General features: G+C 38.8%; 1 protein-coding gene across 19 annotated transcripts in view; it reads left to right on the plus strand.

The window, feature by feature from the left end:
• LOC109412368 (sodium/hydrogen exchanger 3) overlaps nucleotides 1-19659 on the plus strand; it is a 325551-nt gene that overhangs the window by 55985 nt on the left and 249907 nt on the right. The gene's annotated exons all lie outside the window — the stretch shown is intronic.

The following is a 19659-nucleotide window of genomic DNA, read 5'->3' on the forward strand; positions in this document are numbered from 1 at the left end:
TAATAAGCTGACAAGAATAATAATTAGAATAATTGGCTAATATGTACGAATGCTGTAAAGATATACAATTTTAAAACTTGTTATTGTTGTGAAATTTTTTATCACATATTTGTACACACTCAATATCACAATAATAACCTAGTTTGCTCCATAACAAAACATGTTATTTAAATGTTGTTTAATGGGTGCATATCAATTGCTGGATAATAACAAAATAAGATTGTCCAACAAAACATGTTATGAAAAAGTAATTCCTTGATAAGTTAATAATAACAAAACAAGATATAAAAACAGGTTATGTTATTTTGTAGTTATTATTTTGCTATTCTCTTCTGCTCGGGTCGTAGTGCTATTTTAAGCCGGCAGCTACACGGGCTCTAACTTACTCGTCCGTAAATTGAAAAACATACCACATTTAAAAAAGTGCGAATTTTTCATTTTATGTATTTTTTTTGCGTAAACATGATTTGGATCAAAACGATCAAAAAACGATCAAATCTGACTATACATGTCAATGGTTGCTACTCCGTGATTGATCTGAGCTGGTTCCAATTGCACTGAGATCCAAATGAATAAGGGCTGGGACACTCCACTTATTCTCAAAGTGCAATTTAAGCAGCTCAAACATTTTGGATCAATAACGGCGCCGGCCACGTCCTTATAGTCAGTTGGGAAGGGAAAGGAATGTTAGAGTGTGCTGGTTGTTGCTACTAAAGACCGAGAGCACCTCTGCATCCCCACAATCAGCACGGACTGGGGTATTTGTTTGATGGAAAGGATGGGAGATCTAGGAGTCACCGTTGGGCCGGTGATGCGATCCATGGATTGGGGGTTATTTATAGTGTTCGTAAGGTGATACATTGTGTGTCGAATAAAGTGAATAAGGTCAAGCGGTACAGCACGCTTTTGGTTGCATAACTTGTAGGCGTTATATACACTGTGCTGTGAGTGGAAGTTGCAAGGGAGGGAAACGACTTTTTTCCAATTCGTTTCTGGTTCTAGCGATGGCTATGAACATATGAATATACATGAGTTGTATATGTAGAGAAGAGTGAGAGAGAAAGTGGATAGAAAGATACAAAGTAGGATGAAAGGGACGGGCCAGGGATTGAACCCATGACCTTCTGCATATGAATCAGAAGCGGTAGCCACTAGACCACCAAGCCCGTCTTTGTGTAAACATGATTTGGAGGAGCATAGAAAAAAGGGGTTCCTCAAAAATGCCTTTTTTAATTTTGAAGAATTGCGCTAAAATGCAGTGGTGATTTTTCTTGAAAAAAAAATTTGCTTATATCATGAGCATTCTGGAGTATCAATATATGCACAAAAAAGTTAACAATTTTCGAACATTATTGAACTTTTTTCGCCATTTCATTTTTTTAGAAGGTTTGCAAAATTTTAAAAGGAGCGGACCTGGTGTGATGGTTAGAACACTTGACTATCACGCCGAGGACCTGGGATCGAATCCCACTCCCGACAAACTCACAAAATGTGAGTTCTTCCTTCGGAAGGGAAGTAAAGCGTGGGTCCCGAGATGAACTAGCCTAGGGCTAAAAATCTCGTTAATACAGATAAAAAAAAATAAAAACATGTGTCCAGCAACACAGCGTAACAAAAATTTACTTTTGGTCTGTCTCAAGAGCAAACTGATGTGTCTCTGACAGATTTTGGGTCGCTGAATCCGAATCCGGGCTCAGAATTGCTCCAGCACGTCACCATTTTGAGCTATACCTCAATTTATAGGGCAAAATATGCGATTTTGGGCTTTTTCGACTGCCAGCCATTAAGCATGGACATATTTTTTAAGTAATCAAAAGGTAAATTGGTCAATTAACATCTATATTAACGACTCATGCAAAATATTTTTTTTTACTAAATCAAATTTAATAGATTTAAGCATTTTATGTAAGTATGTAAACTTGCATGCAACTTCTGAAAGGTGACTTGTATGGGAAATATCGTACCTAACATAAATCGCTTAAAACTATCAAATTCGATTTAGTAATATGACATATTTTGCATGAGTCGTTAATATAACGGGTGGTCACTAAATAACGGGAATGCTTTGAATGTGCTCTTAAAAACATATGATCTTTAAAAATGGCAATCTGAATTTAACTATCATAAAGGTTTAACAATGTACGTCCATGGAAAATATAAAATTTAAGAAAGTTGAACGTAGTAATTTGTACAGTATTTTTTTGCAGTGATGTTGGAGCAACTGCTTTGTACGACTTTTCAGAGTTTACTTTCACGCATTTTCTGCGTCTGTGAAATCGTTGGTCAAAATAAATGGTTTCTCAGCTACCTTTAGCATCTACACACTCAAACAGTAATATGAAAACATGGGGATACTGACTTGTTTATTTTTGCTTTGGTTGTAGCCTTTTCCCGTAAATGACATTTATAGAAATTTCCAAAAACTGTTATTTTTCTGTATCACCAAAACGTGTCGATGTAATTTGTGCACTGCGGTTCATTGTTGAACTTTTTTTGTGCTATTTTTTTTTATAACGAACTATTTACATGTTGTTCAATGTGTAAATGTGATTTGATGTAAATATTTGTTATTTAACAAGGCATTTTATTGATTTATCCAGCCCATGTCACAAAAGAAGATTTTATTATGTGAAATGATATCATGCTTATTGGTTTTGCTAGTTTTCCTCTATTTCCTTCAGGATCTGTTTCTTGGGATGCCGAAATGTGGAATTCATTCAAAACCGAGCGGGTTCTAGTTTTATAATGGTTTACTATTAACTTTTTTTACGGTTGTTTTGAGCAATCAGTAGAGCCGTCCAAGGCGTTTTGGTAGTGCTTCCTGTTTCAATGTCGTTTTCTGCAGAACAGAATAAGTTGACACGAAATAAAAAATACGCTGACTTTGTGGATAGATAGACGATGGTTTTGTCTAAAAAATGTTTACTCTATGGACGCTTCTATTGTTTTTAATCAGCTGCTAAAAGCATTCCCGTTATTTAGTGGCCACCCGTTAGGTGTTAATTGACCAATTTACCTTTTGATTACATAAAAAAAAATTTCCATGCTTCAATGGCTGGCAGTAAAAAAAGCCCAAAATTGCATATTTTGCCCCCACCATGTGTGGTGTCGGCTGCCGTTCGGCTTGTTGATTTATCTGCTCTCTGAAATTTGTTCTATTTATAATTGAAATTGTCCTGTAAAATCGTCTAAGTCATTTTGTTAAAAGTGTATCCGCCAGTGAATAGTTTGTGCAATACCAGAACTTTCAATCGATTACCGCTCTTTGCAAAAACCTGTGATTAAACTGTGCGTCGAAATAATGGAATGCAAAAAATGCCTTCACAATATCGTAACGCGAGAGCAACCGTTCATCTATAGACCACCTCACGGCGAAATTCTATCTCTTTCGCTCTTTCAGAGAGTTTGAAAACAACAGGACCAGTACCCGTCAAATTTGACAGGTGTTGGTCCTGTTGTTTTCTAATTTCCCGTAGGAGAGAAAGAGAGCGATTTCTTAATGACGTCACCGTGCAATGGAGTATTGTAATGGCTCGTGTTCTCGAGTATAGGGCAGTGCATGAAAGTATCTCCTTCTCTTTCACTCTTACAGAAATTTTGTAAACAACAAGGCCACGAAACGTCAAAATCCCATACAAAATCAAAACAGTGCAGTGCCCTATATCACGCGGCATGTGTTGGACTGAACGATGACGAGCTTGCCGCTGTGTCACCGCCAAAGAGGAACAGTTTTTGGCTCTGCGATGATTGTTTTTCCGGATTTCTACAGTGGAGAGAGGATCAGAAAGCATCTACCGAACCGAACCAAAACGAATCAAAGTGTGCGTTGCAACGTGACGTGGATGAGCTCAAATCTAAAGTGGAAGCAATAATGTCTGTTCTTGGTTCAAGTACTACATGCCATACGGATAATACTTCTGATATGTGACATTCAACTCCTCGTTCATCGCCGCAACGGGAAACGATCTCGCACACTGCAATGTCACATGTACCCGATGTTACACGATCACCACAGTCGGCCTCATCTTCAAATACCTCTGATGATAGTTTCGCCTTATTGTTGACAAATATCGATGCCAGTGTATCGGAGACAGACGTTCAACGATTGGTTTCTCGATGTTTGGGTGCCTGCGACGGTGATTGTATAAATGTACGAAAATTGGTTCCGCGATGGGTCGACTACGATAATTTGGATTATGTTTCATTCAAAGTAGTTTTAAGCAAAAAATGGAAACCTTCCGCTATGACATCGTCCACTTGGCCAAAACATGTTAGGTTTCGAGAGTTCGTTAGAAAACAATGCACATGGAAACCCGATATCATGTAAATTTGATGTACTATATGTGAATGTTAAAACGAATGTTGTTTGATTATATTTTTGTTTGTAATGTGTAAGATAAGGCCGTTTGATGATGATATATGTGAGATTCTGTTATGTGTTATTGGTTTAGTATTTAGTACCTACTGTCTTTGTTGTATTGGATCTTAGAATAAGTATACAGGTCGGACTCGATTATCCGGGGGTTCAATTAACCGGGGGCTCGATTATCCGTGGCTCGATTATCCGGCAAAAATGGCTCGATTATCCGGGGAAAAGTTTGTTTATGCTTTGTTTACAAGATTTAAGATTATAATATGTCAAAAAATGTGATAAACATCAAATACAACACCTGAAAATTGGATTTAACCTATTTGAAATTTTTTTTTTATTTTTTCATATTTTTCAGCTAAAATTTCATTTTCGAAAAACATGGTTATATTTATACCTGACGTTAAGTTTAGGCACTACAACGTCATGTATGTTAGCTTCTATGTTTAACGAACAATTTTTGATTGAAGAACATCAAAAATAAAAGAAAAGAAGCATGGCTCGATTATCCGGGTGATTCGATTATCCGGGGAGAAATAATTTTGGAGTCACCCGGATAATCGAGTCCGACCTGTATTCAATTAGACTGAATAATGTCCGTTGAATTAATTAAATAAATACAAATACAAATACAAATACAAATTGAGGTATAACTAAAAATTGTGACGTGCTGGAGCAATTCTGAGCCCAGATTCGGATTCAGCAGCCCAAAATCTGTCAGAGACACTTAAGTTTGCTCTTGAGACAAAAAAATGTTGCGCTGTGTAATCTAGGTTAAAACCCCAGTTAAATGAATACTTTTATAAAATCATAACAGCCATTTTGATGGACTTTACAGTGTCTCCAAAGATAAAAATACTTAAAAGTTGTATTAGACTATTTTTGGGGCTATTGTAAACATTTTTAACTACTTTACGATACACTCCTTAGATAAAAACCCTAATTAGGGTTTGGTCTGAATGAGGAAACTTGATCATGCTCGATTTATGGAAACATTCTGTTTCACTTTTGTCGCAACTAACAACTAACACTTCTGGCCCAAGGCGCGATGGAGTATTTGATTCTGACAAGCTTTTCGCGTGCTGGCCGTATCGATTTTCTTTGACCTACAGTCCTGCGCTGCAATGACAATCAGACGATATGTTTTCATCTGTGTGTCTGACACCTGCCCTGGCCTGCTGGCCAGCCGACCAAAGCGAGGTTCCAAGCTGTTCCAAGTGCTCAGCTGCTGTTTGGGGGAATGTGGATTTTATTTAAAATCGACGCTCTTTTGTCGCATGGAAGTTTGTAAGCGGGATAAAGTGTCATACCGCAATGAAGAAGGTTGTTCGATGCTTCAAGAGCGCTGGCTGCAGAAATAGTTCTTTGTCGTCTGAATGGAGTTTGGTAGTGCGGTCGCAGTTGCGTAGTGCTTTTATTTCGGGGGAATAGTGCAGTCTTATATAAGCTTGGTGGAATGTGCAGACATTTAATGCATAGAGATAGATGGTTTGAAGTTAACCTTTGAATAGTTCTTTATTTGGATTGAGTTTTAATAGTCTTATTTTTCTCAGCCGTGTTTAGAATAAGTACGCTATTCGCTATCTTAGTATATGCATATCGTTAACATGATCAGCCATTCTCAACTTGTTGTGTTTTAATTCTTCAACAAATGGAATTATTCCAAAACATATATTTTGCTTGCCAGCTCAGCTTTTCATGCTATTAACTGAAATCTTTCTTTGTCATTTGGCCAAGACATTTAATTCCCAGGAAGAGTCAATGTAATTGGCAATACGAAACGATTTGGAACTGACTGAGAATCGAACAACCTCAGCTTGGTTTCTCCTTCTGAGCTGTATGGATTCCGAGAGCAAGCAGTAATTCCTGTGGATATTACCGAACATTACCAGTTTTATCCACTTGCATTTCGATTTAAGCACAGTATTCAAACGATACCACATTGAAGTATTGCTCCCATTCTGGAAGCATACGATGGAAACGAGCAATCCATTCCACTCCATTGCCACTCCCTTAGAATGTATAAATAGCGATCATCACTTTGGAGGTTTTCCGAGCAAACCCAAATAGAACGTTCATTTTTTTTTGCTTTCAATTCAACCCAATCATGCCAAATTTGATTATCTCTGATTGAGGTTTCATTGTCGGTCCATTCTTGCACACCGATATTTTTTTTTTATGCTGGCGAGATGGTTTCGAGACTTAGGTAGCTATTCATATCTCTATTCATTTAGAAAGTTCTACCACAATAAAACTTTTAAATCTGATTTGAAATGTTTTGGATTGCCATGGGAATTTTTACGACAGAGCAAGTTTGGCTCTGTTGGATAAACATCATTGTTCGTTTTTCGAAAAAAAAATCTTGACTACATCAATGATAACATTGAAATCAAAATATACAAATTTAAAGTTAAATGCCTCTTACGAGCATAATGCGTGTGTAAAATTGTGTTCAAAATGTTTACTTTAGATTAGACAACCTAGATCTAAAATCAAGCAGGTTCATGACGATTTTTCACATTTGGAAAGATCATCTAGTTTGAAGCGCACAGAATATCCGAATAAACACTGGTTGTGGGCCATCAACATATTAACTACCACGCACCTCCTTTTTCATCCCATAGTGATGTTTTAAGAGTTCGATGGAGGCCCCAGGTATTTCATTTCAAAACCAAGACGGGAAATTCCTGCGGGAGTTTTACACTAGGCCTTCTAAAGGATGCTACCAGACCCCAGTGGTTGAAATCGCGAAGAAGACGATATTTTGAGTGTGGAAATGTGAAAATAATATAATGTGATGTTCTGCAAAGTTGTTACATATTTGAAGCAACTTTTGATAAGTTCACTCAAAAGTTAGATAAAAAAAAATTTTTTTTCGAATAACCCAAGAAAACTAAATGGTATCTTCGGCAAAGTTATAGATCATGCAGAAAAATATTGCCGAGGACACCTTTGTTCTATTTTTTTAAATACGCGATATATAATTTATTTAGAATAAACAACCCCTTCAAGCCTTTAAAAAACCACTAAATCCTTTATATCTTTCTTGCATCAGATTTTCATGGCTTCTGATGTTCTGAACACTTTTTCAGTATGTTATATATTTTTTCTGAAGACAGTGTTGCCATCAGAGATGCCAGATTATTTTAACAAAAGTCTGTATCAATACAGATTTTTCTGTATCGCCGTATTTGATGGGTATAGTAGACACCGAGAGTCCTAGTCTCAAGATCCCGATGAGGTAGAAGTATAGTGTCTTCGGCGAATTTGGTCAGCAGGTTAAGAACTAACTGGCAACGGCGAATTTAGTTCGCGATTCAGCCGCTAGGTGGCGCCAGTGTCAAAAATGTTAAAACCCTCATATCTCAGAAACCTGATAAGATAGAATGATGCTGTCTTCGGCAAAATTCTTCAGCAAGCTCAGAACTATCTGATTGTAAAGTTTTTGGTTTGGAATTTATCCGCTAGGTAGCGCATACCCTAGTGAGGTACAAGCATGCCGTTTTCATCAAAGTTGTTCAGCAGGCTAAGAACTATCTGGCAATGGCGTCTTTGGTTCGATAATCGTCCGCTAGGTGGCGCCAGGGTAAAAATCTTCAAACTTCTATATCTCAGAATCCTGATAAGATAGAATGATGCCACCTTCAACAAAGTTCTTTAGCAAGCTAAAAACTGTCTGATAGATGAGTCTTTGGTTCGTGATTTATTCGCTAGGTGGCACCTTGTGTATAATATTTAAACACGTGTATCTCGTTACTGTAATAAGCTAAAAGCATGGCGTTTTTTGTTCGGCAGGTTGAGATCTATCCGGCAATGGCGACGCTAGATGACACCAGCAATCAATACATTCAAACAATTTTATCTCAAAAATAATAAAACGTCCAGCAAATTGTTCCGAAAGTTAAGAGGAAGTAAGACGTATCTGGTGTCCTTCGTTCTGATATTATTTGATAGGTTCCGTCTAGTGTGAAGAAAATATTTGTATGAACACCCTAATGAACAGAAGTATTCCATTTTCAGCATAGTTGTTCAGCAAGCTAAAAGCCATTTGGCAGGATAGTAGACGGTCCGGTCGAGTACGTTGGTACAAGAGGTAATACTTTAACACCGTCTTTGACCCCCTGCTGACAAATTTTGTCGCCCTACATTATTGCTTTTTTACGCCGTTTTTTCTTCCGGGTATGTTTCCTGGAGGAATCTCTGGAGGAATCCTTCGGAGGAAATCCTGGAGAAATCCCCGAAAGAATTCCTGGAAATAATTCCGGAAAAAGTCCTGGAGAAATTACTGAAGGAATCACCGGAAGAATTGCTGATGGGAGTCTTAAAAGAATTCCCGGAGAAATTCCTGGAGAGAATCGTAAAGAAATTCCTAGTGGAATTCCAGGAAAAAATTTCTGAAGAAATTCCTAGTGGAATTTCTGGAGAAATTCCTGGGAGAATTTCCAGAGATATTCCCGGTGGAATTCCTGGAGAAAACAAAGGAGGAATTCCTAGAGAAATTTCCAAAGGAATTCCTGGAGAAATTCCCAGAGGAATTTCTGGCGAAATTCTCAGAAGGTTTTCTGAAAAAAAAAGTCACGGAAGACTCCTTGAAGGAAGACTTCCTGGAGAAATTCCCAGTGGATTTTTTTTTAACAGAAGTTTTCCTGATGAAGTTCTCAGAGGAATTCCTGGAAGAATTTCTGGAGGATTTCCCGGACAATTTCTTGAAGAAATCTCCGAAGCAATTCCAGGCAGATTTCATGAAGAAATTCCCGAAGGAATTCCCGGAGTCATTTCCGGAGATATCCCTGGAGGAACTCCTAGAAAAATTCTCGGAGAAATCCAGCCTGGAGAAATTCTTGAAAGAATTCCGGTGCAATTCATGGAGTAATTTCCGGAGGAATTCATTTAGGTATTCCTGGGAAAATTCTCTGAGGAAATCTGGAGGAATTCCTGGAGAACTCCTGAAGAAATTCCCAGAAGAATTCCTGGGGAATTTACCGAAGGTATTCCTGATGGAATCTCCGCAGGAGTTCCTGATGTGGGTCCTAGAGGAAATCCTGGAAATTTTTTCGGAAGAATTCGCGGATACACTTCGGAGACAATTCCAGAGGAATTCCTAGAGAAATTCCTGGAGAAATTCATGGAAAAATACCCGGAAGAGTTCCTGTAGAAACTCCCGGAGACATTCCCGGAAGAAAAAACAAAGCAATATTGTGGGGTTGACAAAATTTGTCTGCAGGGGATCAAAGACGTTGTGGCGAATAACCTAGCAAATTAATCACGAATCAAAGACTCAACTATCAGACAGTTTTTAGCTTGATGAAGAACTTTGTTGAACGGCATCATTCTATCTTATCAGGATTCTGAGATATAGAAGTTTGAAGATTTTTTTACCCTGGTGCCACCTAGCGGACGATTCTCGAAGCAAAGACGCCATTGCCAGATATTTCATAGTCTGCTGAACAACTTTGCTGAAAACGGCATGCTTGTACCTCATTAGGGTATCGAGATATACGTGTTTGAATTTTTCAGGCACAATGCGCCACCAAGTGGATAAATCGATTTGAATTTTCATGAATTGTTTCGTTTTCCATATGAAAATCCGTTTTTATTTAATATAATTTCATGCGTTGATTTTTTCGCTATACTTTGTTCTGAGCACTTTTAGAGCATCCAAAAACTCACAATATTGTCGAAGACGCCAAGTTTGTATCTCATCGATTTCCAGAGTTACAACTAGTTTTCTATGTAAAAAACCGTTTTTTTAATTAAATAAAAATAAAATTTTTTACCATCAATAGAACAGAGTACGATCTTTTCAATGCAATAAGGCGATTGAAAATCCATTTGCTCCTTTTTAAGATATGACTTTTTGAAAAAAGTGATTTCTCGAAGAAAAAAAAGCCAATATCTTTTTAACTATGAGAGATAGAACATTGAAAAAATATGCGTCATTGATAGTTCTAAAAGTGCTCGGAACTAAGTTTTCACGAAAAACGAATAGATTAAAAGTTATTGCAAGAAAACTAAATTTCATGGATCACCCTAACATGATTCTTTCAAAAAAATATAAGTTATAAACCATAAGAGATAGAATAATGGTTTCTTCGGCAAACTTGCTCCAAATAAGTTCTTTTACAACTTTGTAGAACATTTTGTAAGCGTACATAAAACTAAGCAGATGTTTGGATCAACTAAACTAGAGGGACCACCCTAATTCCACACTAACGAGAAAAAAGATCGAAAAATATGAAGAAACTTTCCCAAAGACATCATGTATTTAAAACTCAAGGTTTTGGCACAAACATTTTTGTCTTCGTATATACGGCTCTGGACCCATTGTGCAGTGAGCTATTCGCTCTTCTAAGGAAGCACGACACTAGACAACGGACTAGCATGCAACGCCCAGTGGCACAGCCGAAAACTTTTCCTGACAGCTGCGGCGGGAATCGAACCCGCACTCCTCAGCACGATGCGGCTAAATGCTTGGTGACACTAGCCGCACGACCACGAAGCCGCACAGCTCATTCCACACAGAAATGAACTGAACGTGACAAAGGACAAACCAATGATCCAAACCACATGCATTCACAACGAGAAACAACACAGAACTAAGCACCCGCGTATCTATTGTTTTCGTTTCCGCGCGAGACAATGGCGAACGCGATCGATTATGCAGCAATATTTACTCACCCCATCAGGAGCGATGCATGCACAGCAAGGAACAACACAATACTCTTTATTTAAAAATGTCCTAATTTGCCATATAGACCTTTTTTTTTAAAAAATTATAACTCAAGAACGAAGCACCGTAGAAAAAAGTGTTTTAATGAAAGTGAAAGCAAATTCCAAAAAAATATAATGTGGAAAAAGTTTTTCACAAAATTTTCCACCGTTGAGAAAATTCATGAAGAAAAGCTTGAAAAACTATGTCCGAACTCGCGGAAAATTTTCGAAAAAATATTTTTAAGAAGGTAATTTTATAAGCTTTGATTGCTAAAATTTTTGGAATTCACTTTTTTTTCGTTCTTGATACATGGCCAATTTTGTGAAAGATGACCATATAATATACAGGCTTACATGGTAATTTTTCACAAAATTGGTCATAACTCAGGAAAAAAAGTGCATTCCAAAAATTTCAGCTATCAAAGCTTATGAAATCACCTTCTCAAAAATATTTTTTTGAAAATTTTCCACGAATTCGGGAATAGTTTTTCCGACTTTTCTTTATAAATTCTCTCAACGGTGGAAGACTTTTTCCACTGTTTTTTTTTTGATTCCTGAGAAAATTTGCTTTCATTTTCATTTAAAAAAAACTTTGTTTCTACGATGCTTCGTTCTTTAGTTATGATTTTTCAAAAAAAAATCTTATATGGCACCTTTGGACATTTTTAAATAAAATTGGCCAAGACTCAAAAACGAAAAAAAGTGTATTTCCAAAAATTTCAGCAATTAAATTTTATGAAATAACCTTCTCAATTTTTTTTTAATTTTCCACGAGTATATTTTTTGTAATTTCTGAGAAAATTTGCTTTCATTTTTTACAAAAAAAAACTTTGTTTCTACGATGCTTCGTTCTTGAGTTATGATTTTTAAAAGTAAGTAGTGTCAGTGGAAAACAAGAAATTTCCACCGGAGTTGTCCGGAAAAATAGGCGACCCTGAATTTTTATCATTTTTTTTTATTCATTTATCTATGATGAGCGCTGCCTGTGGAGAAAGTTTCATGAAAATCTGAGACACTTCGGCCCAATTTGTACGATAATAAAAAAAAAATGTCCATAAGGTTGGAGTAGACATGGAGTGAAAACCGCGGCTGTACTTTTCAGAAGCGATAGGCCGCATACACTTTTGTGCAAATCCCTCAATACTTTTACAGCAAACGTTAGAATAACACAATCATTAACGTATGAATGCTTCGTGGCCGTTAGTAGCGTCAGTTGTCTCCGCGTTTCGTAAGCCTCGGAGTATGTTTCTTGGCCCACCCCAAGCTAACTCAGGAAAATTTTTCTAAATAAATAAACAAATAATAAATAAATCGCATAAGCCAGATAAAAGATGCGGTGGATCTATAGTGACATTTAAGTGATCTGCTCAAAATCTCTAATTTTATTTTCCATATTTACTTGCTTATTCTCACAGCTATAAATTTCGGTCATGTTTTCGTAGGTATCAGGTATCAGTAAGTCGGCTCTAGAGGCACGTTTTCCTCCATTAGGGAAATTTGTGCCATCGCCATGAACACGAGCCTATTCATCATTTACCTGACGGAGAAGGGAAGGAAAAAGGATAGGACATGGGAATAGGATCGTCATACTCGCAAAAGCGTACCACAATGGGTTCACATAGCGTCCTGAAAAGGACACTGTAATAACGCATGAGCGTACCACAATGGGTTCAAACAGCGCCCTGAGAAGGGCACTGTGATAACGCGTAAAGCGTAAAGAGAGCCTATAGCTCTTTACCACAGCGGGTCAAGAACAACGGAACGTCCTGAAGATTCAGGTTTCTGAAGTCAGTTTTACTTAATAAGTGTTTCCCGAGTACTCGGAAACGCAATTGCGCTCCAGACATCGCCATTAAGCACATCCTTTGGAGATGGCCTAATTTTGATTGGACCGTTCTCACTTCGCCCTTTTGCCACCAGACATCCATAAGCCAATATTGGACGAACAACAGTTGTGTAAATCCATTTGATATACTTGGGTTTAAGACCCCAAGTTGTACCAAAGGTTTGCCCGAAGGCCATACAAGCTTTCTTGATTCTGAACTCAACATGAGGTGTCCAGGAAAGCTTGGAATCAATAATGACTCCAACGTACTTTACCTGTTCAGTCACATTGATTTCAGAATCAAAGAGACGTAAAGGTCGAACACCATTACGGTTTCGCTTTTCCGTGAAAAGAACAATAGATATTTTACTCGGATTTACCGAAAGGCCACATTGGCGACACCAACCCTCAACTACCTGAAGAGCGTTTTGCATCAGGTCGAAAAGTGTGCTGATGCACATACCGACTAACAATGTTAGGTAGTCGTCGGCAAAACCATAAGTAGGAAAACCGGTATTATTGAGTTGCCTCAATAGCGTATCTGCCACGAGATTCCACTAATGTAGTGATAAGACTCCCCCTTGGGGGCATCCACAAACACTGAATTTCCTAATCGCCGCTTGACGCAATGTCGAGATCGAGAAGAGATGTCGGTTTTTGAGCATTTGGTGAATCCAATTGGAAATCATTGGAGATATACCATGACCCCGTGCGGCTTCCAATATGGCATCGAAAGGAACGTTGTCAAAGGCGCCCTCGATATCTAAGAAAACACCCAAGCAGGATTGCTTTTGAGCGAATACCTTCTCGATATCGTAAACAACCTTGTGTAAAAGAGTCACAGTGGACTTTCCAGATTGATAAGCATGTTGGTTCACATGAAGAGGCACATTGGCCAGATAAACATCACGGATGTGATGACCGACTATGCGTTCTAAGCATTTCAGAAGAAAAGAGGTCAAACTGATAGGTCTGAAGCTCTTTGCTTCTTCATACGACGCGTGACCCACTTTCGGAATAAACTTCACAGTAATATCCTGCCAGGATTTGGGAATATACACTGTAGCAAAACTGCAAACAAGTAGTTGTTTCAAAACATGTTTGAAATGATCAAATTCCTTCTGAAGCAAAATAGGATAAATCCCATCTGCCCCAGGAGATTTGAAAGGAGCAAAGCTATTAAGTGCCCATTCAATCGATTCTAAAGTTATGATACTCCGAGCCGAAGCTAAAGTATCATAACTACAAGAAAAGACATCAGGTTCATCCGAAGATGTAATTTCCACACATCCAGGGAAGTGTGAACTGAATAAACATTCCAAAACTTCCTCATCAGAGGAAGTGAAATCGACTGGTTTCACTCAGACTGGAAACATTTGAACAAAGGTTTTTCCAGCCGGATCGTTCAGCAGACCGAAGAGCTTTCTGGTAGGCCTTGCGAGCCGACATGTAAGCCTCCGATCCAGCCGAACGTCGTCTGTTCCAACTCTTTCTACATTGTTTCCTGAGCTTCGCCAGATCAGAGTTCCACCAAGGGGTTCCTCTTGTGGTCTTCACAGACTGCAGAGGGCAGGCTTCTTCAAAAGCTTCCATGATGAAGGCCGTTGTAGTATCAACGGCATCATCTAAATCTCTTGGAGTGTCAATTGATGGTGAGTATCCATGAAATTTGGCTGCAACCAAATCCGTAAAGAGATCCCAGTTGGTTGAGTGGGAGTTCCTGAAACGCAAAGTTTGTAAAGTAACATTCACATGTTCAAACAAGATGTAGCGATGGTCAGATAAAGATTCTTCATCTGACACATGCCAATGGTCAGCTCATGACTAATTCTGCTAGAGCAAAGCGTTATGTCTAACGCTTCCTCTCTACCAGATAGGGGCTGTCCATAAACCACGTGGTCTTATGGGGGGGGGGGATCGGCCAATGACAATTTTGTATGGACAAATTAAAAATTTTGTATGGACAAATGACCACGCGGTGGGGGGAGGTGTGGTTGAAAAGTCCCAAAAAATGACCACGTGGTTTATGGACAGCCCCATACCATGAAGGTTGGGCGGTTTCCTATGATAAGTAATCCAAGATCTGTACTACTTAAGTATTCCATCAAACTGAAGCCTCTCAAATTGATGTCTGAGCTGCACCAGATTATATGGTGAGCATTAGCATCACTACCAACAATTAGCGGAAGGCCTTTTGAAGTGCAACATGCAATGACTTGCTTGAAAGCATCCGTAGGGGATGGTTCATCATGCGGTAAATAAACCGAACAATAAACGTATTTCCTGTTGAGGTTTCCAACAGATACATCGATTGTGATAGCACATACATCTCTGGTACCGTAAACCGGGGTCTAATTGATCTCCGGGTCGAAATTGTTCAGGCGTTTTTCAGTTAGATGAACCATACTTTGAAGAGCTTCTTTTCCAGTATCGTGCTGTTGGGATCTGATACTAAACGGTATTCGTGAGGAAAATATTTAAAGTGGGCTTCTTCAAACAGAAAACCGCCTGATCAATTTCGACCCGGAGATCAATTTGACCCCGGTTTACGGTAGTTAGTTCAGAGATAATTTTTGCAACGATTGCGTTGTTGACAAGCGCATATGCTCGAGGCATGACACGTGAGTTTGCCATTTCATTTTTACTGAAAGTAGCAAACACCGGATTCACAAGGTTTCCTAGATAGAAATTCCCCTGACGAAAGTAAGGTTCTTGGACTAACGCCACTTGGGCTGTACCATTTTGCATAAGTCTACAAAGATTGATCGTTGCTGTTCTTTTGTGCTGAAGATTGATCTGAACTATCCTAACCGTAGCCACTACCCAAACCAGGCAAGATTAAACTTTTAACAATCACAGCACAAAAAAGAACAGCAACAATAAAGCCAGATCGGTATCGTTTTGAGTGCGCCAAAGGCGAAGATGCACAGAATACACTGTGTAAAACGCATAATGCGAAACCATATAGGTGAAAATTTAAACTAATTAATAACATCTTCATAATCCCGCCCTTATTCAGCCTCATGTATGAGATTGAAGAAGGGCAGCTGATAGTCTCGGAGAAACACAAGGTCCACCGCGCTATTGCCGGAGTTAGCGCAGTAAGGGCAAAATACTGTGGAGGGTGCCCTGGTACTCCACAGGCTCCGTTTGCGATTAGGTTTTTATAAGACCCCCCCCCCCCTAACCATTTATTCCTAGGCACGGTAAGCGTAAAGCCGCATAGCACCTTGAATTAGGGGTCACCTGATTAGTGGATTCCTACCACTGGAACAGGCGGTCCGTAGTGCTATTCTTAGCCAGTTGAACTAACCAATACCGACACTACACAGCTATCAAGGCTGATCGGGAAAAGAAGTTAATATTGGTGATCAACTTCGTACGGGCCCGAAAAGATGCGGTGGATCTATAGTGACATTTAAGTGATCTGCTCAAAATTTGCAATTTTATTTTCCATATTTACTTGCTCATTCTCACAGCTATGAATTTCGATCATGTTTTCGTAGGTACTTGAATGTCTGCAATTACATATACTTCAAGTTCCAATCGAAGAAAATCTCAAAGGAAATCCCATAATCAGTTTTAGTTTAATGATGATGAACCTGGACGTGTTAGTTGAGTACCTGTATGTAAAAAATAATCGGGTTATACATTTTCTATCGCAATACGGAATACGGGGACATAACCAGTCGCACCCAAATTTCGCACAGTTGTTATAAAGAACCAGTTATGTTATGTTGTTATAAAGGTACAGTTGTTATCATAAAAACGCTTTGTTTTGAGTTGATGCGATTAAATTTCCATTTTCCCGTTCAACGTTGACTCAGTCTATTTATTGCACACATAAAGAAGGCCAGTACCTATATCAAAAATTAAAGACATGTTTTTTTATGTGCCAGAATCGCTGGAGAATGATTAAGCATTTTGATCAAACCTGCCCAAACTAATTGTTCTCCCAATTTCCATTACTGTTGTCGATTTCAATATTCAATTTCCCTTTTTACTCCACCTCTACCCGTTTCGCTTATCTACTCGCAACTCTACCGCAAACCCCGGCGGAGGCATGGCATGTCTAGGTGTAGTTAAGGCAAATTTTGTAACACTATACCTTCCCAGTCATAAACTCACATTCGCGCATTCTAAGGTCATGGTCTGTGTTCTTTACGTAATTGCTAAGCCAGCAGCCAGCAGCACCGCGACCAGATTAATGAATGAATCAACGGTTAACCACTACAAAGCACCCGGAATCACATCGCTAATCTGCTATCAGTTGCGATTTTGAACTATGTACAAGTAAGCGCCACTACACGTGCGTCTCTAATACGGCAAACTCGAGTCGACACTCGACATGCAGCAGTGGAATGTACTTTGAAGTTAGAGCAATGGTGTTGGTACGTACGTACGGCCGACTGATCGCCGGGGTTCATTACACCTCCGTGATCATTTTCATCCGTTTGTAAACGGTCCCGGTAGTGGTTCTCGATGGGCGTCTGTTCCATGTCATATGGTCAATAAAGGTGCGTGCACGTCATGAACTTTCCGCGGGAAAAATGCGTTTTGCCTGGGCCATACCCAACACAAATGTGTTCATTGCGCAAGCCGCAAACACCATTCTATCGCGGGGCCGGCCTTTTGGGAGATTTATTTTACGATCTCGCAACCATAGTGGCCGTGAACGAGAGCTACATAGCTACGTAGATATACACGATATCAGGAGTGTTCGGTTGGCTGTTGGGGTACGCGGTGTAAGAACCGTTTGTTTGGTTCCATGCTCGTTAACTCACGCGATGCATACTGGAATGAACTGGTTGGAGTTTGGAAGGCCCATATGCACCAATATGGGGAAATAGAATTTCGTGAGTGGTGTAAAAACAAACGGAAGAAAATTGATCAATTACGGTAATCTGAATTCCTTTATTCCTTTTTGTAATTACGATGACCATGCGTCTCCATATTTGATTAGTTGCTGGAAACGCTTGATTATCGAGGCCATATCATAATACCACGGAGGGCATTAATCATTCAATCCTTCATTAAAAGATGTAAATATCTCAAGTTTCTAAACCAGATTTATGTTTGTAAGCAAATACTGTACAGCAAAGTGTATGACGAGGAAAGTAGTTGGCCTAATTAATTCCTAGGAATATTGTGCTCGTGAAAAATTAAAAATAAAAACAAAACAAACAAACATATTATTAGTGTTTTGAAAATTCATCCAATATACAGGGTGTTAGGTTCGTGAGTGCAAACTTTTTGAAGGGTGATAGAGGACAATAAATAAAGAAAAAAATTGTTCTACGCATATGGTAAAATCTCAACCGTTACGTAGTTATTGAACTTCCCATGTTTTTGACTCTTATTGCCTTAACTGGCTATAACTTGAAAATGGTCAAACTTATCGCAGTTTTTTTACCCTTTTTCGGAAGATTATTCTGTTTTCTACCAAATAGCATTTTTAAATCGATTGGTTTAGTTAAATAGCTAAGTTTTCTAGAACAAATAGCTTAAAATTAGTGTGTTTTAATTTGCTTTTGTCCATTATCTTTAAAAATGCGTAATAATTTAAAATTCTTTCTTAGGCAAAGTTGTGGCCCCTATTTTGCTCTAAAATTCGTTCTTTAACACAAAGCTTCTAGCTCTTGTCGTTTTCTTGCAATTTCGATTTAAATGTACGGAACAGTGCGCAAAAAAGTGCTTACCTTGACAGTTGCCAATATATGATCTGAAATGCGATGTTTAAAAAACACTGTTGAACTGTGCTACTTTTCAGCACTCTTGTTTTATATCAAAAAACGATCAACGATAAAAAACGATCAACTCTGACTATACATTTCATATTGCTCCTCCGTGATTGATCTGAGATGATACCAATTGCACTGAGATCCAAATGAAGAAGGGGTTGGACACTCCATTTATTCTCAAAGTGCAATTTAAGCAGCTCATACATTTTTGATCAATAATGGTGCCGGCCACGTCCTCATAGTCAGTTGGGAAGGGCTTTGAATGTTAGAGTGTGCTGGTTGTTGCTACTAAAGACCGAGAGCACCTCTGCATCCCCACCACAACCCTCACGGACTGGGGTATTTGTTAGGCGGAAAGGATGGGAGATCTGGGAGTCACCGTTGGGTCGGTTGATGCGATCCACGGATTGGGGATGTCCGTAAGGTGATAGATTGTGTGGTGCGGCACAGTTCGCTTTGGTTGCATAACTTGTAGGCGTTATAAACACTGTGCTGTGGAAGTTGGAAGGAAGGGAAACGAATTTTTGCAATTCGTTTCTGGTTCTAGCGATGGCTATGAACATAGAAAGATACAAAATAGGATGAAAGGGACGGGCCAGGGATTGAACCCATGACCTTCTGCATACGAATCAGAAACGGTAGCCACTAGACTACCAAGCCCGTCGGTTTTTCAGCACTCTTGTTTGTAGATGCAAAAAGTAGACCGTTTTGATTCTGCTTCAGTGAGTGGATGGTAGGATATGATTGAACGTAAGTTCAAAAGCACTATTTTTTGTAGAGCTAGTCTCGTGTTTCGTAAACCTGTAATTAAAAATATGTACGTATTCAACAGCCATAAGATAAATATCTAGAAAATTGACTAATGCCACTCTGGATAATGGAACCGTTAAACGGGGTGACATTGATCGGATAGCTGATCCTCATGAAATGAATGGCATTTTCCAATGGATCAGTTTCTGCTCACGAATGGTATTCTCTCTCTCTCTCTCTCTCTCTCTCTCTCTCTCTCTCTA

Source organism: Aedes albopictus, chromosome 2 (genome assembly GCF_035046485.1).
Source record: "Aedes albopictus strain Foshan chromosome 2, AalbF5, whole genome shotgun sequence".
Lineage (NCBI taxonomy): Eukaryota > Metazoa > Arthropoda > Insecta > Diptera > Culicidae > Aedes > Aedes albopictus.